This window comes from Papio anubis, chromosome 14 (assembly GCF_008728515.1).
Source record: "Papio anubis isolate 15944 chromosome 14, Panubis1.0, whole genome shotgun sequence".
NCBI lineage: Eukaryota > Metazoa > Chordata > Mammalia > Primates > Cercopithecidae > Papio > Papio anubis.
This window is the reverse complement of record NC_044989.1, coordinates 97,930,914-97,958,033: the sequence shown is the minus strand read 5'-3', so window position 1 is coordinate 97,958,033 and position 27,120 is coordinate 97,930,914. Positions and strand designations below refer to the sequence as shown.

The 27,120-nt window shown below is 45.6% G+C and overlaps 2 long non-coding RNA genes across 3 annotated transcripts in view; both read right to left on the bottom strand.

Annotated features, from left to right (window-relative positions):
- Positions 1-6,656: 6,656 nt before the first annotated feature.
- LOC116270326 lies at positions 6,657-12,884 on the bottom strand. Its single transcript, XR_004178360.1, has 3 exons — positions 12,780-12,884; positions 9,940-10,104; positions 6,657-7,226 (listed from the first exon to the last, which is right to left on the bottom strand). It is a non-coding gene; the product is annotated as an uncharacterized LOC116270326 (long non-coding RNA).
- A 4,139-nt stretch (positions 12,885-17,023) lies between these two features.
- The window catches only part of LOC103877189, a 148,574-nt gene continuing 138,477 nt past the window's right edge, over positions 17,024-27,120 (bottom strand). For both annotated transcript variants that reach the window (XR_004178359.1, XR_636783.4), the window contains exons 3-4: positions 18,194-18,313; positions 17,024-17,101 (exon numbers count right to left, since the gene is read on the bottom strand). This is a non-coding gene — a long non-coding RNA (uncharacterized LOC103877189). The remainder of the gene's footprint in view (positions 17,102-18,193; positions 18,314-27,120) is intronic.

Below are 27,120 nucleotides of genomic sequence, written 5' to 3'. Positions count from 1 at the left end.
CCACGGACACTTGGGTTAGTTCCCACCTTTTGGCCATTGTGAATGATGCTGCTGTGAATGAGGGAGTGCAAATGTCTCTTGGAGTTCTTGCTTTCCATTCTTTTCAGCATATACCCAGGAGTAGAATTGCTGAATCATAAGGTAATTTTCTTTTTTGTTTTTTGAGGAACTTCCTTAGTTTCCCCCAGAAGCAGCACCATTTTTCATTATCATCAGCTATGCACGGGAGTTGTAATTTCTCCACATTCTCACCAACACACCAATATTTGTTATTTTTTGTTTCTTTAGTAACAGCCATTCCATTTGGTGTAAAGTGATATCTCATTATGGTTTTGAAACATTTTTTTATAAGAGCAAGTGTACAAATACAATGAAATAAGACTTGGCAAATTAGCTACAAGTTTTAGCAGAATGGATACATCCCAATACTTATTATAAATCTTAACTTTTGTTTTGTTGTGTTGTGTTTTTGGTTTGTTTTGTGTTTTTTTGAGACGGAGTCTTGCTCTGTCATCCAGGCTGGAGTGCAGTGGTGCAATCTCGGCTCATTGCAACCTCTGTCTCCTGGGTTCAAGCGATTCTCCTGCCTCAGCCTCCCAAGTAGCAGGAACTACAGGTGCACACCACCACGCCCGGCTAATTTTTTGTATTTTTAGTAGAGATGGGGTTTCACCATGTTGGCCAGGCTGGTCTGGAACTCCTGACCTCAGGTGATCTGCACACCTCAGTCTCCAAAGTGCTGGGATTACAGGCATAAGCCACCGTACCCAGCCACTTTCAACTTTTGAATCTAGCTTTAGAAACAGGAAGAAGAGAAATGACAAAGATGGAGGGGTACACAGAACAAACACTATTGGAGGATTATGTCTAAGCCCCTGGTTCTAATCAGAAGCTGGAAGTTCAAAGGGCTATATTATTAGTGAGTGCTCTTCCTTCCTTTATTTCTAGAAAGTGACCAGAGACTCACCCTCTCTTAAGTGGAGAAGAGAGAAAAAAACTGTTCCTTGTCTTCTTCCTGGATTCCTTGTTGTATTCAAATTGAAATGGTGCCTTAGACAGTGGCCATGTGGGTGATTGGTGGAAATCTTTGAAGTCCTTTTTCCTAGAAAAGGGCCGAGTAACAGCAACTGTGCAAGCAGGAAGGTTGTCATTCTACGCCTGGAATTCCCTGGTTTTGGAGCTCTCTCAGGGACAAAGTGCCCCTCTACCTCCTCACATGGCTGTATTTGCCAATACCCCACACCAGGCTTACTTAGGATTTATGGGTAGTGTATCTACAAAATGCTCTATGATCCTTTTTCCCCTTTTTTATATTAGTCATTGCTTTTTATAGCCTTGGGAGACAGGTTTGTGTTTTTATTTCCCACATTTTAAGTGAAAGTATCCAGAGCGGGCACAAAATAATAAATGTAAACGACTGTGGAGACGGGGTCGTGGCTGCGGCTCCCAGCCTGAGCTTTGACTTGGCGCATGGAACCACACTGTTTCTTTCATCTGACAGGATGGTTGGCACAGGCCAGAGATGAGAGAAACCAGAGCAGCAAGCCTTGGCAGAGACCTCGACCTCCCTTCTGCCACCAGGCCAGCTTTGCCACTTGCTGAACCGCTAGAGCTCTGTGCTGCTTTCACTCTTCGGGGTTCAGGGGGCTTGAAGGAAGGGGATTGGGAACACCTTTGGACAAGGTGTTGCAGAAGCAGCACCCAGCACTTCAGTCTGGCCCTCCCCTGTAATTGTTGCATCTGCCTCCAAGGGAGAAGGGTGAACTGCACATCAGGAGGGCCATAACTTAAGACAAAAGGAAAAATCGTGACTGTGGCATACACATACATACACAGTCATTGCCTCTTCCCTTGTTAAAGCTACTTCCACAAGAAAGAGAACCACACAAAAGGGTTATGTTTGGGGGCACTGGGACCCGGAGACCCTCTCAGCTTTCTGAAAGGGCTTTGTAGTGCTTGGATCCAAGCCATTTGTTTCTAGAGAGAATCACGGTGGGTAGGAACTTGCTTTTTCCATTTGCAATGGCTTATTAAGTATAAGCATCTCTCTTCTCTCTGTTTACTGAGCGATTAGCTCTCCCTCCAACTGACCCTGCCAGGGGAGTGTATCCTTAACACACAGTTACCCTGCAAAATGCCCTTCCCATAAACCCAGAGACCACAGGCAGGACTTTGCAGTTCATTTTGGTGTCTTGTTTTCATATCAGTGGAGGATCTCCACCGACGGTGGAGTGTGCACTAATGCCACCCATATTTATACAGCTCCATTCTAGTCACAGTGCAGATAGAGTGGGACCTAGCTGAGACAAAACCAAGAGAGTGATGTGCGCAGTGTGTGTGGCCTGGCTCGGAGGCCAGTCTCTGGGCTCAATTGCCATCCCTGATTCTTTTCTTTTTTTTTTTTTTTTTTGTTTTGAGACGGAGTCTCGCTCTGTCGCCAGGCTGGAGTGCAGTGGTGCAATCTCAGCTCACTGCAAGCTCCGCCTCCTGGGTTCACACCATTCTCCTGCCTCAGGCTCCTGAGTAGCTGGGATTACAGGCGCCCACAACCACGCCCAACTAATTTTTGTAGTTTTGGTAGAGACGGGGTTTCACCATGTTGGTTGTTGGTTGGGATGGTCTCAGTCTCCTGACCTTGTGATCCGTCCACCTCGGCCTCCCAAAGTGTTGGGATTACAAGCGTGAACCACCATGCCCAGCCACCGATTCTTTTCTAAATTGTACAATGACCCTTCTTCCTGCAGGAGACTGTCCTTCCTGTCCTCATGGGAATAAGGACAGGTTCCTTCACCCCCCCGGATGCTGGCAGTTAAGTAATCTGGGAATTTGTAAGCAGTACAGATTAACCAGAAGCTGGCTGATTAGTAGCTGGTTGTGGGATTGAATTGGCTGGTTTCTAGCAGGTCAGCTTGGTGGAAGGAGAGACCAGCTGTGCTAGCAGACCCAGCCTTAATCAGCCAGATTCCAAAGGTCAGAGTGGAAACAAAATCATGCAATTTACCCAAATTTTAGAGGCTGAATTCAATTGTAGAGTTTGGTCTGGAAATAAGAATGAATTATTTCCAGTGGAGTGGATCCTTTTTCCCTCCCTGCCAATTTCTCTACTATGCTATAGGGAAAGCCTAAGATATATCATTGATATTGTTATATAAATATTGTCTACCTGCACATACTACAGCATAGGCTGTAATGAAATAATTAAATTGAACTACTTGCAACCTTCTGCATATCCTCAATGGAAACTTGGTGCTTTTATTCCACATTATGCTTTTGTGAAAAGACTGCACTCTTACTATTCTAGTTAGAATTACTGTGTGACTGTTATATTTATTGTATGAATTTAGTGTTATTTAACACTTGGTAGCCTACAAGGCTGAGGCAAATCCTGTATATAGAAGTTGGCATCTTCCCTAAGTGTTGGGATTATTTAACCTGCCAGTCACCCCATCCTTGCCACCTCCTGGTGAAGAATGAACTTCCCCTGTGAAATTACTGAGGGGGGCATTCTGGGTGGGTGGCAAAGATAGGTTAGAGCTCTGTTTGGTCCTAGGATTCACTGCATTATGTCCAGATTTGTGTATGTGTGTCTCACACAATACACAGCATACAACCCAGCACACAAATGCAACACACACACAGCACACAACACACTTACAACATGCACACAGCACACAAATGCAACACACAAATACAACACATAACACACTCACACGACATGGCACACACAACACACAACATACACAACACGAAACATAGACAGCACACACAACATATACGTACAACCCACATACAACACACAGCAGATCCAGCATACACTACACACACACACACCACACAGAGCACACCACACACTCAAAACACACATAATCTTCAGTACCTACTCACACAATACACACATGGCACACAACATATGCAGTACACACACCACACACATATAGATGGAGAGAGAGGGACAGAGGGAGAAGAAATTGAGAAAGGAGCCTATGTCTTAAGCTGCGATTGGGCTCTGACCACAGTTCCTTCTCGGGATGTTTGGGAGACTAGCCCTGGCTCGGGCATGTGAGCTGGTGCTGGGTAAAACAGCTGCACAGCCTTCCAGTCATCTGAGGTAACGTGTGCCTGTCACAGGGGAGGGTACATGGAGAAGGAAGAAAGCTGGTTTTTTATTTTCCTTGTACTTGTTTTCCTATTTCTCCTTATTTTTTTCTCAATTTCTTTTTTTTTTTTTTTTTTTTTTTTTTTTGAGACGGAGTCTCGCTGTGTCGCCCAGGCTGGAGTGCAGTGGCCGGATCTCAGCTCACTGCAAGCTCCGCCTCCCAGGTTTACGCCATTCTCCTGCCTCAGCCTCCCGAGTAGCTGGGACTACAGGCGCCCGCCACCTCGCCCGGCTAGTTTTTTGTATTTTTTTTAGTAGAGACGGGGTTTCACCGTGTTAGCCAGGATGGTCTCGATCTCCTGACCTCGTGATCCGCCCGTCTCGGCCTCCCAAAGTGCTGGGATTACAGGCTTGAGCCACCGCGCCCGGCCTTCTCAATTTCTTTGAAAAAAAAATTACCTGTCTCAGCTAGGTTAAGAGAAACAATCAGAAGTAAGTTGTTTCCACATTTGGGCTGGGGCGTGTAAAGATGGCTGGTGGTTGAGTCCTCTGGTGAGCACAACGGGGTGGCCCTGAAGTGGGGTGCCCTGAGGGGCAGGGCACTGGCTGCTTTGATTTCCCCTCCTTCCTTGCTGTGTGACCTCCTTCTGCCACTGTGGCCTCTCTCTGTTTCAGGAGCAGATCTCCTGTTCCCTAGCTGTGCTTGTGAAATTCATACCTACCAAGAGGTGCAGGGGATGTATCCAGGTTGCAGAAACCAAGTCACAGAACAAGTATGGGGTGTCTTCCCGGAGCATCTCTTTACCACGTGGTTCTTTGGGGAACAAGCTAAGTAACTTAACTGAGAACCTCATACTATACGTTTATATTAAAACAATCACAGATCTACTATACAAGAGAATACAAAATCACCATATGATTTAAAAACAAAAGCTAAGACTTCACATGCATTTTGTGACTAGAGAGGGTGGCTTTGGGCCAATACCTCCTCCTTCTTATCCAAGCGTAAGCAATTTCTTCTGATATTTCGGTCGAAATTTTTGGGAGTGCTACCTTAAAGCTTATTCTTCCTCCTTTATGTGGTTCAGATTTAAGTTTCAGGACATTATATTTTCAGATTCATCCTCTCCCTACCCGCCTCCGCCCCCCACCACATAGACAGATTTGGGGCCACCTGTTCACTCCACAGCCAGGAGGGTAGAAAGATTCCTCGTGCCAGATTCTCCTTCATTCACGTAGTCTACAACAATGCCCTCTCCAACGTGAGAGGAGGAGAAAACCCTCCCTTGGCTCCACTTCCAGGTTCTGTGCTTGGACAGAGTGCAGTCTGTACAACGATGAGCTCAGCTGGGGCCAGCTGGAGTGGAGACAGTGAGACCTGTTCTTCTCGGGGAGCAGCCTAGGGCTCCCCAACATGCTCACAAATCCTGCCTGATCCCAGACCTGCCCTGTGCCCAACCATGCTGCCGTGGAGATCCTTGGCCGCATCTGTAAGTGTTGCTGGTGACTGCCTCCCTGTAAGTGTCCACCTCAGTCCACTCTTACTTTCTCAAGTCCATTCTGACTTGTTTGCCTTTCCGTGCCAATGGATAGGTGCCAGCACACAGAAGAGAGAAAGACCCCTTCACTCCATTTTCCTCTTCTGTCCTAAAGGTCAGGTTGTGTTTTGTCGGCCCAGTCCTCTGGGGGTTCTGTGCTGTCCCGGTGTTCTCTCAGCAATGCCTGAGAGCACTGTGTCACATCTTCTGTGGGCCAAGAGTTTGGGACAGGTTTTCTTTACCCTGGGCAGGGATGGGTTAGGAATGGTGGGCTATTCCACTAGATAAACCCATTCAAGGCTGCCGTGTACCCCTAGGCAGAACTTGTGGAATTAGATTCATCACCTAAATGCTCTAAAGAGTCCGTAAGACAAAGGCAGTGTATCAAAAATAACTTATTACATTCATCAGGTGAACATATTATTTCTTAAAGACTTTAGACCCTTAGAGGGATGAATAACATACCATTTATTTCACATATAAACTTCTTTTACTCATATATATTCTTTTCTTTCTCTTTCTTTCTTCCTTTCCTTCCTTCCCGCTTTCTTTCTCTTTCTCTCTCTCTTTCTTTCTCTTTCTCTCTTTCTTTCTTTTTCTTTCTCCTTCCTTCCTTCCTTCCTCTCTCTCTCTTTCTTTCTTTCTTTCTTTCTTTCATTCTTTCTTTCTTTCTTCCTTCCTTCCTTTCTTTCTTCCTTTCTTTCTTTTCTTTCTCCTTCCTTCCTTCCTTCTTTCCTTCTTTCCTTCTTTCCTTCCTTCCTTCCTTCCTTCCTTCCTTCCTTCCTTCCTTCCTTCCTTCCTCCTAGATAAGGTCTCTCTCTGTTGCCCAGGCTGGAGGGAGTGGTGTAATCATGGCTCTTGGCAGCTTTGAACTCCTGTGCTCAAGCAATCCTCCTACCTCCACCCCTTCAGTGACTGAGACTTCAGGTGTATGCCACCACACTCACCTAACTTAAAAAAAAATTTTTTTTTTTTTGTAGAGATGGGTATCACTAAGTATCACTAAGTTGCCTGGGCTGTTCTTGAACTCCTGGCATCAAGCAGTCCTCTTGCCTCAACCTCCCAAAGTGTTGGGATTACAGGCATGAGCCCCCACACTCATCCTAATCTTTTTAATATGCAATGGTTACACAGAGGTTCAAAGCATTCTCTCTCTTTCTGTCCTCTCTCTTTCTCTCTGTTGCTGTCTCTCTGTCTCCATTTCTCTCCCTCTCTCTCTACACACATACACACACGTAGGTGTTCTTTCAAATCGGCTTTTCAATGGATTGTCTTGATTTTCATTAGACATAGACATTGGTGTATCTATAAAAACTAATAGATTTACCTAAATTCAGGAAAATAATCTTGATTAAAGTTTTAAACGATGGTGATTTGTTAGGAGGGTTCCGATGGAGGGTTCCACGTGGCTCACGGGAACCCATGTGCTTCTCTGCAGCTTGAGGTGGTGCTGCATGAACACATAGCCAGTGAGAACTGTCCCTTGGCCTCAGACATTGGTGATCCCACTCTTCTACCCCGATATCTGTCACTAGATAATTATCAGTGTTTCCACTCCACCGCCTCTCTTGGTTGCTCTTCTTTTCTTCTCTCTTTGAAAATGGAGAAAGATGAGTAAAACTTGGATTTTAAAGAAAATAATGAAGCAAGTTGTTATTTTGCCTATTGCCTAGTTGGTAGAGTTGGGAGAGTTATTGACTTACTAAAAGATTATTACAGCAGATAAAATCTGTTAAGGAATAGGTTTCTAAAAATACATACAGAGTGTTACAAAGTGAAAGGTTGTTTGTATGTTTTTCAAGTCTTATCTGAGTTTAAAATTTCAGGTATTGGCCTGACAAAATCAGCTTTCTGATTGGAAAATATTTCTGGTTGGGAAGAAAACCTGATTTTTTTTTTTTTTTTTTTTTTGAGATGGAGTCTCACTCAGTTGCCCAGGCTGGAGTGCAGTGGCGTGATCTCGGCTCACTGCAACATTCGCCTCCGGGATTCAGGCAATTTCTCCTGTCTCAGCCTCCCAAGTAGCTGGGACTATAGGCACCTACCACCATGCCCAGCAAATTTTTGTATTTTTAGTAAAGACGGGGTTTCACCTTGTTAGTCAGGCTGGTCTCGAACACCTGACCTCAGGTGATCCACCGCCTCAGTCTCCGAAAATGCTGGGATTACAAGTGTGAGACACCGTGCCCTGAATATTTTTAACTGTGCTTTTCTTCCTTCAGCCTCACCTAGGTTCTCCATAGAGTGAATATTGGAATTAAAAGCTGTCCTGACTTTTAAGATCTCAAACATTGATGGTCAGAGTAATCCATGAATTCTATCATCTTCGTATCTGACACTGTGTGACTAAAACACTTGAAATCTGAATTCAGAAACAAATTCACACTCTAAGTGTTTCGAGAGTTACGTACACCTTCCCACATGATTATTTTCTTTCCTCTTTAAATTTTAATTTTACTTTCTTCCTCCAGAAAGAACCAAGAAATATCAAAGAACAAAGTGGAAGCTTTGCAAAGAGTATTAGGATTAGAATTGAATACCAGAATAATAGGTGAAAATGACAGGTGGTAGTAAGAGGAATATTGAATATGAGAAAATAATAACCATCTAAATGTAATTCTGCAACTAGATAGGTCCTAGGGGGGAAAAGTCATTCCCACAGCAGTTTGTAAGGCAAACTCTCCTGGCAGAGAGAGGAGATGACCAGCTTGGTTTCCTTGTGGAAAACTAGTCTTCGCTATGGAGAGTTGCCGGGATTAAGGAGAAGTACTGCAGAAAAGGAGTCTACATTTCTGATCTGTGTTCAGGGAGAAGCCCACTACAAGTGCCCAGGGCCATTAGCAGGGCAGGATTGTCCTGGTGGGTAACACAGCAGCACGACACCATGTGTGAGCTGCACCTCTCCCCCAGGCACATCGCAGCCTTGGCCCTGGGGCTTCATGAAACAGCTTAAGAGCCTGGATTTGCTTTGGGCAATAGAAGCCGCACAGCTACAGTTTTGGTTGTGTTTTGCTTTTGTTTTTGTTTTTTTCCCTTCTTCTTCGAATTGGCCATGCACACACGTTGGTCTCTCATTAGACAGGGCTGAAACCAGCAGCTCTTTCCTCTGTGGGAGCTCTGTGCACAGTGTGCTATCATACATGGAGGAGCTGGCCAAGGAAGAGTCAGAGAGATTACACAGCAGCTTTGGACTCTGTCCAGCTCACCATTCTCAGCCCATTTCTCTTCTTTTAGCACCTGGGAGACTCTGACAAACGCAATTCCCTACTCCCAGTACAGAGGGGGGAACATATTTCTAGAACTCTCTCATAGCCGTTGGTGTGTTTAATGTCAGAAAATCAGTGTGTTGTGTTCTAAAGTTGCAAACATCCAGAATAAATATCATTAAGGTTCTGAATGCTGGGAGGCTATAGAGGGTAGGAGTCGGGGGATGTTTGCAAAAGGCTCCTTCACTGGTAGGAAGTCAGCATGTGCTTGGGATAGTGAGTAGCCTGGTTCCTAGGGAGATCCCTTCTCAGAATGGCTGAGCTTGCCAGTAACTTATGGACAGAACTGGGAAAGGGCAGGAAATGGGAGGAAGATGGAAAAAAGAATGTTTCTGCAACTCTTGCTTCCCCAGATGAGTTTCCAGGGGTCCCTTTCAAATTGCTGCAGATGAGGTAGAATTGGTCTTACCTGTGGGGACTGATAAGCATAGAGACCATGCTCATTAAGTTACAGATGACACCAATCTGGCGTGATCTGTAGAGTGGACCATGGAAGGGGGGACAGGGAAGAGTGTGACTCTACCGGATAGAATGTGACTAGAATTCAGAATTACTTCGGAGTAGTGGTGAAATTCAAAACACATTTGTCTGGGGGTGGTATCAAAAGAAGTCTTTCTGAACAAACACAGGGTAATACCAGAGGTTAGATGCACCCAGCAGCAGCGGATGTCTGATCGAGTGTAGGATGAGAACTCGTGGAACTGGAGCTGCTGGCAGAGGAGCCCTTCCCTCAGCCCTGCACTGACTCTCTAAGAAGGCTGGGCTCACGTCGACACCACAGGGGACCACTGTGATCTCCCCAGGCATCCAACTAATGGCTGTACATCAACTTAAGAAAAGCTTCTCTGTGAGCCTCAAGCCAACTGAAGAAGAAATCTGGAAGCTGGTTTTCTGAGGAAGCCAGAATGCACCGCTCCACTTCCGTACATCTGGCACTGCAGCTAACGGGGATAATTGCAGGGCACCCACGTCTCAGTTGAATTAGGCAAACCCTCTAGCCCTGTAAAAACCCACCAAAGGTGTGGTGTTGTAAACTTACAAGGACTCTTCTCTGACTCAGAAGGGCCCACAGCAGTCAGTCATGTAGTCTCGTATTGTGGCAGAAGCACCAAGCCCCTTTGTGAGATGAGTTGGGCTTGAAGGTTGGACGTCTTAGTGATCCTCTTATTGGAGAGGGACTTCTGTTTTGGAAAACCTAGGTGTTCTGAGGGACAGATAAGGGGAGAAGGAGAGGTTATTTCATTGGGAATGTGGAGGTGTGGGGTCATTGAAAACAGAGCCACTCAAGGCGTCTGATATGGCTCCTCACACACTTAGTGTGCACTGAGACCTGTCTGGTGGGACGGGCAAGGGGCAAGAGGGCAGCATTTTTACACAAAATGTAGGGTGCACATCCCAGTCTGTGACAAAAAAAAAAAAAAATGTGATCGTCCATCCATAACCAGGGTAGGAAGGGGGAAATTGACTTAAACATTAAGCATAAGGATTTTAGGTTAAACTCTGTGTTACTGAAAAAATGTCTGTCCAGCGATCTAAACAGTAGAATACTCTCAGCTGTGCAATCAATCCAAGCATTTTTTTGGTGAACACCACAGTTTATATGACTGAAGAAAGTCTGCCGACTTTCCTACCTGCTACTAATGGTATAAACAGTTGTTAGAGGCGTTTGAACCAGAGTGACTCCATCTTGAATAGAGGCTGGATAAAGTAAGGTTGACACCTACGTTGCTACATTCCCAGGAGGTTAGACTTTCTAGGTCACAGGAAGAGATAGGAGATCAGCACCAGGTACAATCTACAAAGACCTTGCTGATAAAACGATGCAGTAAAGAAGCCAGCCAAAACCTGCCAAAACCAAGATGGCGATGAAAGTGACCTCTGGTCCTCCTCACTGCCCGCTATATGCTAATTATAATGCATTCACACTCTAAAAGACACTCCCACCAGCACCATGACAGTTTACAAATGCCATGGCAACCCAAGGAAGTTACCCTATATGGTGTAAAAAGGAAAGGAACCCTCAGTTCTGGAAATTGCTCACCCCTCTCCCAGAAAACTCATGAATGATCCACCCCTTGTTTAGCATATAACCAATAAATAACCAAAAAACGGGTAACCAGCAGCCCTCAGCTGCTCTGCCTATGAAGTAGCCATTCTTTTCTTTCTTTCTTTCTTGTTTTTTTTTTTTTTGTTTTTTTTTTTTTTGAGACAATGTTTCACTTTTGCCCCCCAGGCTGGAGTGCAACGGTGCAATCTCAGCTCACTGCAACCTCTGCCTCTCGGGTTCAAGTGATTCTCCTGCCTCCGCCCCCGGAGTAGCTGGGATTACAGGTGCCTGCCACCATGCCTGGCTAACTTTTGTATTTTTAGTTGAGACGGGGTTTCGCCACGTTGGCCAAGCTGGTCTCGAACTTCTGACCTCAGGTGATCCACCTGCCTCGGCCTCCCAAAGTGCTGGAATTACAGGCGTAAGCCGCTGTGCCTGGCCTGTTCCTTTACTTTCTTAATAAACTTGCTTTCACTTTACTCTAAGGACTCACCCTGAATGCTTTCTTGTGCAATGTCCAAGAACAGTCATGTGCTGTGTAACAATATTTTGGTCAACGTCAGGCCACATATACAATATTGGTTGTACAAGATTATAGTATATTTTTATGGTACTTTTTCTGTGTTTGGATATGTGTAGTTAAACCCTTTGGTTACTGTTGCCTACAGTATTCACTACAGTGACATGTTGTACAGGTCTGCAGCCTGGGAGCAATAGGCCATTCCATAGCGCCTAGGCGTGTAACAGGCTATACCATCTAGGTTTGTGTAAGTCCACTCTGTGATGTTTGCACAACAAGAAAATCACATAACGGTTACAGGAAAGGGGTCCCGATCCAGACCCCAAGAGAGAGTTCTTCAGTCTCGCACAAGAAAGAATTCAGGGCAAGTTTGTAAAGTGAAAGCAAGTTTATGAAGAAAGTAAAAGAACAGGCTGGGCGCAGTGGCTCACACCCATAATCCCAGCACTTTGGGAGGTTGAGGTAGGTAGATTACCTGAGGTCAGGAGTTCGAGATCAGCCTGGCCAACATGGTGAAACCCCATTCTACTAAAAAATACAAAATTAGCTGGGCATGGTGGTGCATGCCTGTAATCCCAGCTATTGGGGAGGCTGAGGCAGGAGAATCACTTGAACCCGGGAGGTGGAGGTTGCAGTGAGCCAAGATCACGCCATTGCACTCCAGACTGGGTGACAAGAGTGAAACTCCATCCCCAAAAATAAAAAAAAAAATTTAAAAAACAAAAGCAAAGGAACAACAACAACAAAAAATGGCTACATCACAAACAGAGCAGCCCCAAGGGCTGCTGGCTGCCCATTTTTATGGTTATTTCTTGATGATATGCTAAACAAGGTGTGAATTATTCATGCCTTCCCTTTTTAGACCATATGGGGTAACTTCCTGACATTGCCATGGCCTTTGTAAACTGTCATGGCACTGGTGGGAGTGTAGCAGCGAGGATGACCAGAGGTCACTCTCATCGCCATCTTGATTTTGGCGGGTTTTGGCCAGCTTCTTTACTGCAACCTGTTTTATCAGCAAGGTCTTTATGACCTGTATCTTGTGCCAACCTCCTATCTCATCCTGTGACTTAGAACACCATAACTGCCTGGGAATGCAGCCCAGTAGGTTTCAGCCTCATTTTACCTAGCCCCTACTCAAGATGGAGTTGCTCTGGTTTACATGCCTCTGACATGACGACACATTTCTTAGAATGCATCTCCATCATTTGATCAAGGCATGTCTTGCGTTGCGTAGATAAGGCTTAAAGGAAGAATCATGGAATAATGCACGATCTCTGGAAACTTTCTTCCAAGAGGACTTTAAACTTACCCTGGCGTCTACCAGTGTGGGGTGATTTTAGGTGTGGAATTGCTCACTGTCCCCAGCCCAGAGCGGGGGACACTTGGATGGAATGGTTCTACCTGCCAAAAAAAAAAAAAGAAACTTTAAATTTCTAAAGTTTGGGCAGAAAATCTCATTCATTTGTGACCTCTAGAGAGCCGCGAAGCATGCCAGCTCGTAAGGCCTTGCCTAGTCCCAGGTGCACTCCAAAGAGAGTAGCGTAAGCTGTGCAAGAGCTTTGGAGCCCACGCCCAGCCGCAAGGACGGATGCCTCCATGGTCCGTGAACTTACAGCAACCCATTCACATGCAAAAGCATTTTATTTTCAGGCTTTAAATGGAGGTACTAAAAACAGTGTTAAAAGCGGGGAACACTTAAGAAGTGCAACCTTTTATTCTGAATAACAATTAGGAGCAGTTAGGTATTTAAATCATCTCAAATTTTTCTTTTGTAGGAACACTGCAAATGCTATACAGCACGTGCTTTTAAGAAGAGTGATGGGTGGGTACCAACAATAAGGAAGTGCTATCATTCATTATCTTTCAAGAGTGCATCCATTTCAGATATAATGCACCTGCAGTAACAATGCTGCGCTTAAAAAAGACATCTTTCATCTGAAAAACACACACCTCGCTCTTTCTGAAGGCAGCCTTGCTCTGTGTGTGTGAAATGGACATATTTTTACAGGTTCTTGGGGGGCAAACATTAGATACCCTTTAAAGGGTTAGCATTTATTACTAAGGTCTGACAGAGTAGTTTCTGTTGTGCAAGAAATCGAGAAGCTGGTGTGGGTTTTGAACAGGGTGCATGTGAAGCTCTGAGTGGTGAGATGAGAACATTTCTGGATAGAAGGGCAGCTGGGACCCCAGGCTGGTGGTAGGGTCTGCCATCTCCTCGTTCTTCATTCTGCCGTGCTTTGGAAGGCTTTCAGAACACGGTGAGGACATTTTCTGTTGTTGTTGATCAAGGATCTCTGAATCTTGGAAGGTACCAGCCTTGATTATGGGCAGAAAAAGTGAAATGTCTTTCAAGGCATGGTTTTGTTATCTGGACCCAAGAAAATGCTTATGTAAATCCCACCCCCAGGAGAAGGAAGGAAATTTGAGGGAGTATCTGTTAAGATGCATCATATGGAGTCCTTGGTTTCGGGCCTGATTTTGCCACTCCTACCCCACCCATCCACCCACTCACTTCCTTCCCCACTCTCAGGAGAGTCACAGTAACCAATTTGGGGTTTGTATTTAACACCTGCAAATCTTGGCTAAGAGGCCTCCCTCTTTTCTCCTTCACCACCACCCTCCCTCTCACCGATCCAAACACTTTAGTCAGTGCTTCCCAAATCATACCACTGAAAAGAGGGGAAACCCTTTTTGCATCCATACTGCAAAGACCTAAAATGTTTGTTTTCAGCTGTCCTACTTGTAACCTTTCATCACATCTTGATGATGCTTTTTAAAATAAGCTGAACCTAGCTTCTCACAAATGTGTTGAGCCTTGCTCTGCCACGCACGAGTGGAACTCCATGTAGAAGGCCCACCTCCTTAGCTGCAATAACAGTGAGAGCCTACTAGGAGCCAGAGGCTGCGCTACTGAATGTTTTCCATGATGCGATTTAAACTTCAAATGTACTCGCAAAAAAGAGATAGTATTGCAGGACTTTTTCCTTAGTTCAGCGAAGAGCCGGGTCCTTGTCACATGGCCATGAAATATTAGGCTCACAGACACTTTGAAGGGTGAGAATAATGGAATTTACAGAGCAGAAAAGAAAAAAGGGACACCGGGACTCCCTGCAAAGCCAAGGTCCTGCTAGTGCGGCTTCCCGCCCCGCAGATTGAATCCCAGGTTCCACCCAGGAAGAGGACGGGCCAGGCTCCTCCCAGCTGCAAATAGGGAACTTCCCCATGCTCCACCCCAGTGCGCATTCCTCCCAGTGTGCCCGTCGGTTGCAGGTTCTGCCAGGGAGCCCCTCCCACCTGGCTGTCTCAGTAGTATTTATATACCTTACAAATAGGAAAACCGAAGGTCAGAGGAACTGAGTAACTCAGCCAAGGTCCCGGAGCTGGTCAATGGGGCCAGCACCTCCAAAGCCTACTCTTCCCCTCTGATAAGGGCCACCTCTTTAAGATGACACAGAGTGTCCAACCCTGAGACCCACAGTGGAAGGGGCACTATCGTAGTTAAATTGTCAGGTAACAGTTCTTCATGTTCCTACCTGGCATCGTTCAAGAAGGCACATAGCAAGTGCCAGGCAAACGCTTGTTAACTTGAGTGAGTTTACAACTTTCATAAACATTATAAAGTCTGGCATGAGGAAGAAGTTCAACATGCCTAATTAACAGCTGTTTCTGATATATAGCAAATCTGTTTTAAAATAATCATTTCTTGTAAGTTTTTGTTTTTACTCACTGGCTTATCAGAACCCAAAGGGCAAGGAACAAATTGAACCTGGATGGCCTGCCTGGATGCCTTTCCTTCCTCAACCTGCAGCTCGCGACCTCAAGGTTTAACCCTCGGTATCTTACTGTGGCTGACGCTCACGGAACTCTCAGGTCCCAAGTGAGAGAGCCAAGTGAAAAGGGCTCTCCGCAGAATCTCTGACCAGCCTGTGCACTGGGAGGACAGGGTGGAGCCACGGGAAGTTTGCACCACTTGCAGTGGGGAGGAGCCTGGTCTCTCCTGTCCCTGGGTGGGGACCTGGGATTCAGTCCGTGAGGTGCAAAGGCTGTTAGCAGTGCTCCATCTCACTTTGCTGCATTGCTTTTCCTTTTTCCTTCTTGCCCAATAAATTCTTCTCCTCACCCTTCTATGTGTCCGTGAGCCTGATTTTTCTCAGTCGTGTGACAAGAACCTGACTTTTTCTGCAACACAAGGTTTGTCCTTCTTTTATTCTCTTTCATCTCCATGGCCACAATAACATCTCAGAGGAGAGCGACCTCATTAGCCCAACTCCCTGTGCGAGGAGCAGCCTGTGTCTGATAAGAGAGGGGAAGTGGCATCAAGCATTCCTGTGCACAAGAAAAAGTGCCACCCCCAGAATGTTTCCAAGTACGTAAGTGTTTGGTGAAAAACACCTGCGTTGTTCACTCCTTCTTCTTTCTGGCTATCCTGGGTCTCCTGGCCCCTGCGTCAGTGCTTTTCAATTATGGTGGGAGGTGAGGGTCCTATCATGTCAAACCTGCTGGGCCTTAGCAGGCATGCAGGGGCATAGTCAGCCCATCTGATATGTTCCTCCTTACTCGGGTGAAAGAGGCAGAAAGATTCCCACCCCACCTGTTCCACCGCGGGCCACATGGGTGCATGTTAATCATGGACCTTTGCAATTCTGCTTTCTAATCTTGGCAAGTGCGCCCAGTGGTAGAATTTTCCAGGCAGAGTCGGGATGACTACGGGAACCCTATAAGGGAGCAGGTTCGAGGGAGCAAAACGGGGTGAAGCCACGGCCTATGGAACCAGACTGGTCTAGATTATAACTTTCAAGCTGCTCCGGCTACTAGCTGTGCAGCCCTGAGCGAGTTCCCTCACTTATCTGAACCTTGAGGCTTCCTATCTGTAAGCTGGAGAAAGTAGGCTCTTACCTGCTGAGTTTCTGTGAAGATTAAAAGAGATCATTTAGGAAGCAACTCTCACCACGCCTAGCACCTACTTCATATTCAGTAAATATTAGCTCCTCTTTCCATCCAGGGTCTTGTAGCTCTTTGAATCAGATCATTTTATTTACCCGTATATATTAGCCTTGAGGGATATCATTCAATTTAATATATTTTATATTCTTAATTATACATTCATTTATATCAATATTTTATTACTAGATAACATACAGTAATTATATGTTAATATTTTAGTATATTAAAATTAATAAATATTTAATATTGATAGAATATATACCTAATGAATATAAGTTGGGTGTCTATTATGTGCAAGTCAGGAAATCAGTCTTGCTGTACTTTTTGCAACCCAGGTGACTTAAATATTTTGACCAAATATTCAGGCTTGTTTATTCAAAACTACAGCAGCCAGATAGCACAAATCAATCAGAAGAGTAATTCTAAAATGTGATAGAAGGGTTTGAAGGCAACTGAATCCTGAAGAGGGGATTAGGTGGGCAGGTTCCCAGGTGGCAGAGCGCGGCCATGAGTTTGGAAATGGGCCTTTGGTTGGTGTGGGGGCAGAGAAGGCACATATCTTCCATCACCAAATTTCTGTTCATAGTAATTCAATGAAACATAAAATATTTATAGGAGAAAACTTTTATAGAAATCTTCTTTCCTCAGAGGATTTTAAAGGCGCAGTCTCCCCGACATCAAACATTCCTGTGAAAAATTAAAAATCCAGTCAATCACCCAGCTGTTTCTAAATATACAAAAATATGGCACAAACCATCTGAGTTTTTGCTTCTTGGTTGGAGAAATACATTATTCAGACACAGCCTAAAGCGCATTATGCTTATAGCTCACTGAAGAAGCAACATTCTTGAGGTATAAACAGGGAGATAATTTGTAGCAAAATTTTTCCATCAGGCGACACAAGCGCACACCTGGGCTCTGATCAAATCCCCTGATGATGTGAGCTGGACACAGTGCCTGAGGGGGAGACCTGGAGACCTGAGCAGCATGCCCTGAACCTTCTGCACACTGCTGGCCAGGCACCCTTCACCTATCAAGTGACAGGATGGGAGAGAGTGAGTCATACTTTCTAACTCCATGATTTTGTCCTGCGGTGAAGATGGCCCATCACAGAGAGAGCAAGAGCATGGGAACACCTATTGGCCTCCATGTGGGACAAGGACAGCCAACTGCATTGCCCCGGGATGACGCCCTCAGGCTTATTCACTTCATTAGTGGCAGAATCAGTGAGAAGCTGCGGCTTTCAAGCAACTGAGTCATTTTAGTATTTAACAATCTCAGTCATGAACATGTGACCATGTGAGATATTCATCTTTATTTATTTATTTATTTTGAGACAGAGTCTCACTCTGTCACCCAGGCTGGAGTGCAGTGGTGTGATCACAGCTTACTGCAGCCTCAACCTCCCGGACTCAAGCAATCCTCCTGCCTCAGCCTCCCAAGTCGCTGGGACTACAAGTGTGTGCCACCATGCCTGGCTGATTTTATATATACATGTATATACATATATATATAGAGAGAGAGAGAGACAGAGAGGCAGAGAGACAGAGAGACAGAGAGAGAGATAGACAGAGAGACAGAGAGAGAGAGTCTCAATTTGTTCCCCTTTGAACTGCCTGGTTTGAAACTCCTAGGCTTCAATGCTCTTCTGGCCTCATTCTCTCAAAGTGCTGGGATTACAGATGTGAGCCACTGGGGCAGGCCGATTCATGCTTTAGATTGAGAGGATGGAAGGTGAGTAAGAAGACTGAAGAGGACAGCTCTCTTTGAGAGGCTTACCTGTACCAAGGCCTGTACAATTCGACTCAGGGGTTGGCCAAGGGCATTCGTGTTATTTCACTAGATTCGACCAGCAGGCTTATTCACAGAAAACCCCAAATGTGTAAGGAGAGGGCAGCTCTGCAAAATTAAGTTTTATGGACGATTAGCAACATATATATATGTGTGTGTGTGTGTGTGTATGTATATATATATATATATATACCATTTTCATGTGCATGAGCATAAGGTTAGAATTTCAGAACCCTCCGAGTCACTCAGTCACTCAATGGTGTGCTCAGGGCCCCAGCTAACACTCTTCTGAAAACAAAACAAACACAGGTTGACAAAGATGGGTTAGAAACTCTCCAATGGTGGGCCGGGCGCGGTGGCTCAAGCCTGTAATCCCAGTACTTTGGGAGGCCGAGGCGGGTGGATCACGAGGTCAGGAGATCGAGACCATCCTGGCTAACACGGTGAAACCCCGTCTCTACTAAAAATACAAAAAACTAGCCAGGCGAGGTGGCGGGCGCCTGTAGTCCCAGCTACTCAGAGGCTGAGGCAGGAGAATGGCGTGAACTCGGGAGGCGGAGCTTGCAGTGAGCCCAGATCGCGCCACTGCACTCCAGCCTGGGAGACACAGCGAGACTCCGTCTCAAAAAAAAAAAAAAGAAAAGAAAAGAAACTCTCCAATGGTGAGGGCGGTCCCCAGTGTGACGGGTCCCTTGTCATTGGGCCAGCTTCCTCTTGTGCTCAACCTGGGTCTGGATGTCACCTTGAAAAAGCCTGGGCCAGTGTCCTGAGCAATGAGCTACTTGGATCAGCTCTTTGGACTGCAGAGAAGGCAAAATCCACCACTGGGTTCTGTGGCCCCACAAGGGAAAGGAAGCAGTCTCGGGGTATCTGCAGAGGGCAATGGTTGACCTACCTAAGGAAAAGAAATGACTTGGACCAGAACTATCTATACAGATGCTGCATTGTTTTCAGTGAGGATGGTGATTGCACTGACTTTACTGAGTTGGATGATGATTAAAAGATGCAGCTGGGCTCAGTGGCTCACGCCTGTAATCCCAGCGCTTTGGGAGGCTGAGGCGGGCGGATCACCTGAGGTCAGGAGTTGGAGACCAGCCTGCCCAACATGGCGAAACCCTGCTTCTACTAAAAATACAAAAAATGAGCTGGGTGTGGTGGCGGGTGCCTATAATCCCAGCTACTCAGGAGGCTGAGGCAGGAGAATTGCTTGAACCTGGGAGGTGGAAGTTGCAGTGAGCCGAGATCGCACCACTGCACTCCAGCCTAGGTAACAAGAGTGAAACTCCATCTCAAAAACAAAAAAAAAAAAAAAAGATGCAGTGCACGCCAAGGGGTTTGTACTAAGTGCAAGTAGGTGCTTCAATCGTGTTCGCTCCTATGGCATAGCTACGTACACACCATATTGTATGAAATTACATAAATATGGCAGGATGGAGGGTGAGCCGATGGGCCTCAGAATTTGACTGTTGCGGTTAAGATCCTGGTTCTGCTAGTCAGCTTCATGGGCTTGGCCCATTCCTCAGCCTCTCTGTGCCTTAGTGTCCTTGTGTGTCCAGTGGGGTTTTGTGAAAGTCTCTGTGAGGATTAAACAGGATCAAATATGCACCGCACACAAGCTGTACCTGTTGCACAGCAAATGTTAGGCATTATCACTATTAAATTAAGAATTTTAGCCGGGCGCGGTGGCTCAAGCCTGTAATCCCAGCACTTTGGGAGGCCGAGATGGGCGGATCACGAGGTCAGGAGATCGAGACCATCCTGGCTAACATGGTGAAACCCCATCTCTACTAAAAATACAAAAAACTAGCTGGGCGAGGTGGCGGGCGCCTGTAGTCCCAGCTACTCGGGAGGCTGAGGCAGGAGAATGGCGTGAACCCGGGAGGCGGAGCTTGCAGTGAGCTGAGGTCCGGCCACTGTACTCCAGCCTGGGCGGCAGAGCAAGACTCCGTCTAAAAAAAAAAAAAAAAAAGAATTTTATATAGAATAGCCTTTTTCTGCATTGAGCACACTGACATACCACTTTAATCTAATGGTCTGCCTTTAAAAACTGCTTCCACATCGTTATATGAAAGCATTAGTTAAGCTTTGTCCTATGATTCGTGTGAGATATACGTTGACAAGAACTTCCATTTATAGGTGAAAAAAAACAAGATGGTGAGTTCCGGAGGGTTCCTGGTCACAGCCCCATGGGTGATAGGTCTGCACCTAACAGTTCAGCTCATGCTCCCTCTTCCTCCCCTGAAGCCTTCACGAGTGCTGGGTCTGCATCCACCACGGGGTGAGGAAAGGGGATTAGTCCACCTGAGCTGTGTGGTCACCTCCTGACCCATGGAGTCAACCGGTAGCCAGACTGTGCCTTTCAGGACAGAATTCAAAAGAAACAGATAGACAGTAAGAGTTCCCTTACCAAGATCACCGCTATTTCAGTGAAAAGCAGACTGTCCAAAAAACCTGCATAGAGATCATTATGAACGACCCTACAATATAGACATGCTAAGGGGAGCTGGTCTTTCTCCCGTGTTGTTCTGGAGACTCAGACTCAGCCCTGCTCCCTGCACCCACAGGGGTATGAACAAGCAGGGAGCTCCCAGGTCTCCCCTAGGGCCGCCTTGTCTATTTTCTGGGCCTGGTGTTCCCTTTTTTTTTCTATGCATGTGCTCATCTTTTCCTTCACTGTACTGTTTTCCTGAGGGATTTTATCTAGAGCTTTACAAAAAATCCAAATAAATCAGACCTCCAAGCCCAGACTGGGGCATCTTCACCATGTGTGTGCGCAGGGGTGTGTGTGTGTGTGTGTGTGCGTGTGTGTGTGTGTTTTCACTGGCCCTATCCCTCAAGCGTCGTCCATACTTCACAGACAGCTGCACCTTTTTGTACTGAGCAGTCCTCAAAGCCTTTGCTGTGTTTATTTCTCTACAGGGGCCTGACAATTTCAAAGCCAATCAAACATGATGGAAACTCGAGGGGTATTTTTAAAAAATCTTCACTACCAGTTGCCTACATATTTTAGGTAAACAACAAAATACAAGCAAGCTCTGCGACTCTCTTCACCTGGTTCAGTTCCTTTGGATGCTGTAATTTACAGGACTTTGCTTTCTACCTTATGGCTGTTTATTTTCCTTAATAGCCTTTTAGGAAGGACCTTATCAGAAGCTTTCTGAAAAGTACAGTAAATTATGTCTACTGGGTCAACTTTGTCTCCAGTTTTATTAATCTAGAAATTATAACTGTAATATTTCCTGAAAGTGTCTGATACTACGGAAGCCACAAATGCAGTAATTAACATGCAATTTGAAAAATGTATTCCCAGAGATCCAAACACAGTGAAAAACAGAAGAGCCACAAGAGACAAACAAACGCAAATGAGAAATAATTCTGCACCCTATTCCTGCTGCTACTTATGTTACTTTCCACTTCCTACGCCGCAGTTTTTCTATTTAACCTCAGAGGTAATCGTTGGGTCTATTGGATAAAATATTGAAGAGAAAGTTTGTTCATCTGGGAGTTTGGAGCATTTGTGTAACTACTTAGGATTTGTTTGCTGGGTCAGAAATGGGCATAATCGAGCAAAGAAGCATCTGACTTGGAAGGCCATGGGCTGAAGGCCAGCTAGCCCTAGGGAGAATGAGTTCTCTCCAGGAAGCTTCTAGAGTCATCTCCAAGAAGGGCCAGCACTGCCCTGCAGGTGGGCAGCTGGGGCAGATGACCAGGGACTCTGTTTCAGCACACAAGGGCTGGTTAGCTGGGCAGTCAGCACTGGGAAGCCTGAGCGGCGGGGAGCAGGAACTCAAATGTGGAGACCAGGGTTTAGGATCCAAGAATAAGGCAGGATTGAGTAAAAGGGTGTGGTGCTGGAAGCTTCCTCCCAGCTCCAAGGAAGCCGGAAGGACTCCAGAGTCTCTAGTTGTGTGTTGCTTGGCCCTCTCATCCCCATACCTGTTAGACCCAAACCTGGCTGGGTGGCGGTCCCTGCATGGACCTTCTGCTCTCATCCCTGTGTCTTGGGGGAATGAGGGCCCCAGCCACCTGCACCCCCAGGCCACCTGGTGCAATCCAAAGGACGTGGACTTGAGGCCAGACTGGGATCTAATTCCAGATGAACTAAAGAGCCCTGCAGGATCCTAAGCCAAAAATTCCTGAAACCCTAGAAGCTTGTGAGGGAGTTTCCATGAGATAACACGGCATCTTTCAAAGTTCAGCCCAGTTCTAACACCTGCATTGTTCCCCCATACTTTTGTAATAACTCTATTTTAAGTAGGTTTCTAAAATCCCCTCACAACCCCATCCACGAGTAGCACACGAGGCATCTTTAGGAAAGGCTGAGGTTGTGTGGCTGAATCATGTGGCTGAGAGCCTGGCTTGCAGCCAGACCGTCCCCTCTGCTCAGTTTCCTCATGACACTCCACTTCCCAGTCCCTTTCTCCTCATTCCCTCATCGAAACTGGGTGAAGCCTGAGTGCTGACACCTGCACCCAGCATCTCCTGGAGAAGCCTGTTTGAGTGAAGATGGACCGATGTGGGATCACGATGGTCTCATATCCCACAGCGGTGTTCCCTTCATCTGTGGGATCTGGATGCCTGCTTGGCTCACCAGGTCAGGCCCCTTGACATGGGTGCAACACAGATTGGTCCTCGGAGCTTCAAATCAAGAGACTCTGGCTGTTGGATGCCCTTTTTCAGGGGCAGTCCTAAATTTGCATTGCACCTTTGAATCCCTGCCCTAAATAGTCCAGTTTCCTCCTCTCTCCTTACAAGCTTACCATTAAAATCCCAGCACACCTGTGTCAGGAATACCTGATAGTCCAGGAGTAGAGGAATTGGGAAGGGGAGTTAACCTCAGATCAGGAGTGAGATGCCAAGGTTGGTGTTGCATTTTAGAGTTGAAAGGACCTGACTTTAGGGCTAAAGAAGGAGAAGCCAGCAGCATAAAGTAAGCTGCCGAAGATCACACAGCTAGTAAGAGTCAGAATGAAGAACCAGACCCTCAGTTGTACTGAGTCTTTATTCCTACAGAAGCTGCCCGGAGCCCTTCCATCCAGAACTGGGGACCCGGGTCTCTGCTCCCCAACCCTGGCAGGTGTTTAGGAATTGTTCATTTTGGTAGAGCCACACCTGGGAGAAAGGAAAACAGAGCATCCCTTTGCTCATCCACTTTTACCTTCCCACCTGGAATAGGGAGAAGAGGGAAGGGCACAAAGCCTCCTCTTCCTACAGCCCACCCAGCCAATCCCCAGGAGCACTGCCAGCCAGCTCACAAGCCCACTTAGTGGTGAGTGGCGCAAACTCCCACTCCAAGGCCCAGGATGAACCCCAGCCCCATGCGGGGAACACAGATACCCCTGCTCTCAGGCAAAGCATTCATCAATGCTGGAAAGGAACGGAGAATCAGTCAGTGATGACTCAGAAGTCAGTCTTTTTGTCTGCGCACTGCTGAAGTGTTTAGATAAAAAGTGAGACAGCACCTCAAACCAGATGTTTATACGCATTTCAACCAAGGTTTAGATATTTGGAAATGCTGGGTGGATACGACATTTCAGTAACCCTTCAAAGACCAACACATGGAAGCCAATACAGGCTTTCTTTCTAGGGCCTTATGAAGATAGATTAAGAGATAAGCTTGGCTGGGTTCAAAACCACAACTCATGTGGCTACTGAAATATCCGAGAAAAAATTGTTTTCCTAAGTGATATAAGGGACTGAATGTTCTTGTCCCCCCAGAATTCCTATGTTGAAATCAAATCCCCAGTGTAATGAAATTTGGAAGTGGGGCTTTTGGGAGATGATAGTCACAAGGGTGGAGGCTTCAAGAATGTTGTGAATGGGATTAGTGCCCGCTTAAGAAGAGGGTGGAGAGCCAGCTCCATCTCTCTCCACCCACTGAGGACACATGGAGAGGTAGGCAGTCTGTAGCCCAGAAGGAGCACCTCACCAGGTCCCAGCCATGCTGGTCCTCTGATTTCAGACCTCTGGCTTCCAGAACTGTGAGAAATACATTTCTGCTGTTTGTACATCACCCAGTCTATAATGCTTTGTCATAGCAGCCTGAACTAAGACGCTTAAATGAACATACCTTTTCCTGGGGATGTTATTATTTAGATTAGAGGCACAAAAATATGATTCTAGAATAAAATAAAATAAGTCTTCAAGCCAGTGTGATCAATTATGCTGTCAAGTTTAATGGCAATAATTGTTAAGTAAAATTCCCATGTAGAATAGAAATTCTAGTGTCAAAAATGTAAAATATTTGGTACTGAGGTTCTATTACATATAAAGAGTTAATTAAAGACAGTCATATTTTATGATTATGAAGTAAAGCATACCATAGTGGTCCTTTGGTAAGCCTTACTAACAAAATGTACAGATAAAAAGTGTTTTTAAAAAGTAAGACACTTTGAATTTTTCTGCTTGAATTTTTGAATATTTTCCTTAGATGCCAGATTCAGAGTAAGATCACTTCCCATTCTTTTTGTACCTTTTTCTGCCTGAGTTAAAATGCTCACTAAAAGGTAAGCATTTTGAAGGCTGTTACCACAGGATAAGGAAAGAATGCGTTCCAGTAGTCCACTTTGGGGAATCAACATTTTGTTTTCCTGTTTAATTTTTCATGGAATCCCTGCTAATAGTATGACAGGTATCTGACAGCAGAACCAGAAGACAAAATAGATACAGAAAGTTATTCGATGAGTGATTGGAAGGAAGGAGGCCAGACAGTATTCACTGACTCCTGAAAATTCTCCCTCTAGAGTGAATGCCAGTGAGATGAAACCAATAAGATATGACCAAAGGAAGAAATCTGAATTCTAATCCAAGGAGCATGGTGAGCATGAAGTGCCACTGAGGCACTCAAAAGGATGATTCCTCCCTGACACAGGAAAATTCACAGAACCAACACATAAGCGACGGATGGGCAGCGTGGGTTGTGAGTGCCTGGTGTGCCTGGGTGTGTGTGTTTCCACACCCACAGAGGAACTCCGGGGCGGCAGCATGAGCACAGTGTGAGCCCAGAGCAGAGCTTCGGGACAGCCCTGATTCTTTCCTTTCCCCTTTCCGGTGAAGGAGAGAAACTAGAAAGAGACCCATTTTTCCCCTCTGTGCCTGAGGATATGGCATTTCTGGCACAATAGACAGGATCAGATCCTTAAGCCTGAAACACAGCTCTCTCTATAGAATTTATCTATATGTGATGTGTCATAGTCTATTATGGGTTTGTGTGGGGCCGGATCAGATTAATACCCTGAATCCAAGTCCTCTTTCCAAATGAATCCAAATGCAAATATTGGCTTGGAGAAGATTTCTCGGTAATGAATATAATGCAGAATAATGAACAGTAGCCAAAAAGAGAGAGGATGTAGAACCAATCAAAGGAAGGGCAGATGTTTAAAATGTCTTTTGCTGTTCAGGACTGTGATCCAACAAAAGCAATTATGTTTGTGCTTTCTCAATTTCCACACAGGAGAGAGGCACTTTGAGGTTTTCCAGGTTCTCGTCGTATCTACACTTTGGGCGCTGAACAGGGAGGGGACCGCGATGTCATGCTTGGTCAACAGCAATGGATGCCCAGCAAGGCCCGTGGCAAAAGACAGACTTGAGGTGAGGGCACTCCCGACCACGCAGGTGAAATACACACATTCGAAGACTGCCCTTGTGCGTGTGTGTCTAAGTGGAGAAGCACACAGCAGGGAGTCCTCTTAAATCCTCCTCTCCAGGATCACAAGAATCACAAGATGCCATAGTTCCAAATTGAAATGGAGACGATGTCAGGTAGCTTGTCTACACACTGAGGGAGGGAGGGAGGTGGCCTAGGCCTTTGTTGAAAATGGGCAGAGCAGCAAGATAGAGTTTCTAGAGACTCTATGATGGGAGACTGGGTGACCTCCAATTCTTTTCACCAGTGGAGGGCTGGATAAAATAAAAATGCTATGGTTTGAGTGTATCTCAGTCAAGGGCCATAAACGATGTACACTGCCCATGTTTAGGTGACAGTTTGACAACTGACCCTTGCAGATCAAATGAAGGCATCCTTATGCTGCACAGCGATATGGAAAAATATGGAATGGTAAAGAAGAAAGAAGAACCGTGAGCAGGAGAACCATTCCATTTTATTCCTTATATGTACAAACATGAATAATTTGACATGATGTTTAGACAGTTTCCCCCTAACTTAAGTCTTTTAATTAAAATGAGAGGAAGAAAATACGCTTTAAATATGAATGCGAGAAGGTGTCAGTTGACAGCCCCCAGTCTTCCTACTCTTCTCTCTCTGTTGTTAGCGAGCACAATAAAATCTCATCTTCTCCTGTCATCTTTTCATAATGTTTATGGTTGTTTTAGGTAACACGTAAACCATACTGAATGTGATATTCCCCTTATTACATGTCAGGGGCCCATATTAAACTAGAGCCTGTCCCTTATTCTGCTGTTTACTTTTGTGGCAAATCAATGTATTTTCCTTGACTCACCGGGCAATATTGCAGGGCTGCCTGTGGCCAGGAAGGTAAATGCTAACTTTTCAGCCCGTGCCAAGTGGCACACCCTCGGCTCACTACCGAGTGAATGAGAGCAGTATATTCTGGACTGAAAAATGGGCTCGGATGTTGGCCCTAATAAATTACATGATTATTAAAATGCTGTGCAGTTCCTGCCCATATTATGTTATTTTACCTCTTGCTGTCTCCCCTGGTTGCCTGCTCCACTTTACCTCTGTTTTCTGGGTGCTTAACTTGTAAAATGCTAAAGAAGTTTTGATATTTACCTGTTTATGATTAAATTGCAAAATGATCTGCTTAGTTCTGTTCTAAATTAAGGTCTGCATGAAATGTCATAGCATTTATCTTTCATAAAATGAGACAGCAAGGACACTAATTTCCTAGGTATTCAATCACTGCCCTGTGCCACTGGAGAGACAACCCAGGAGC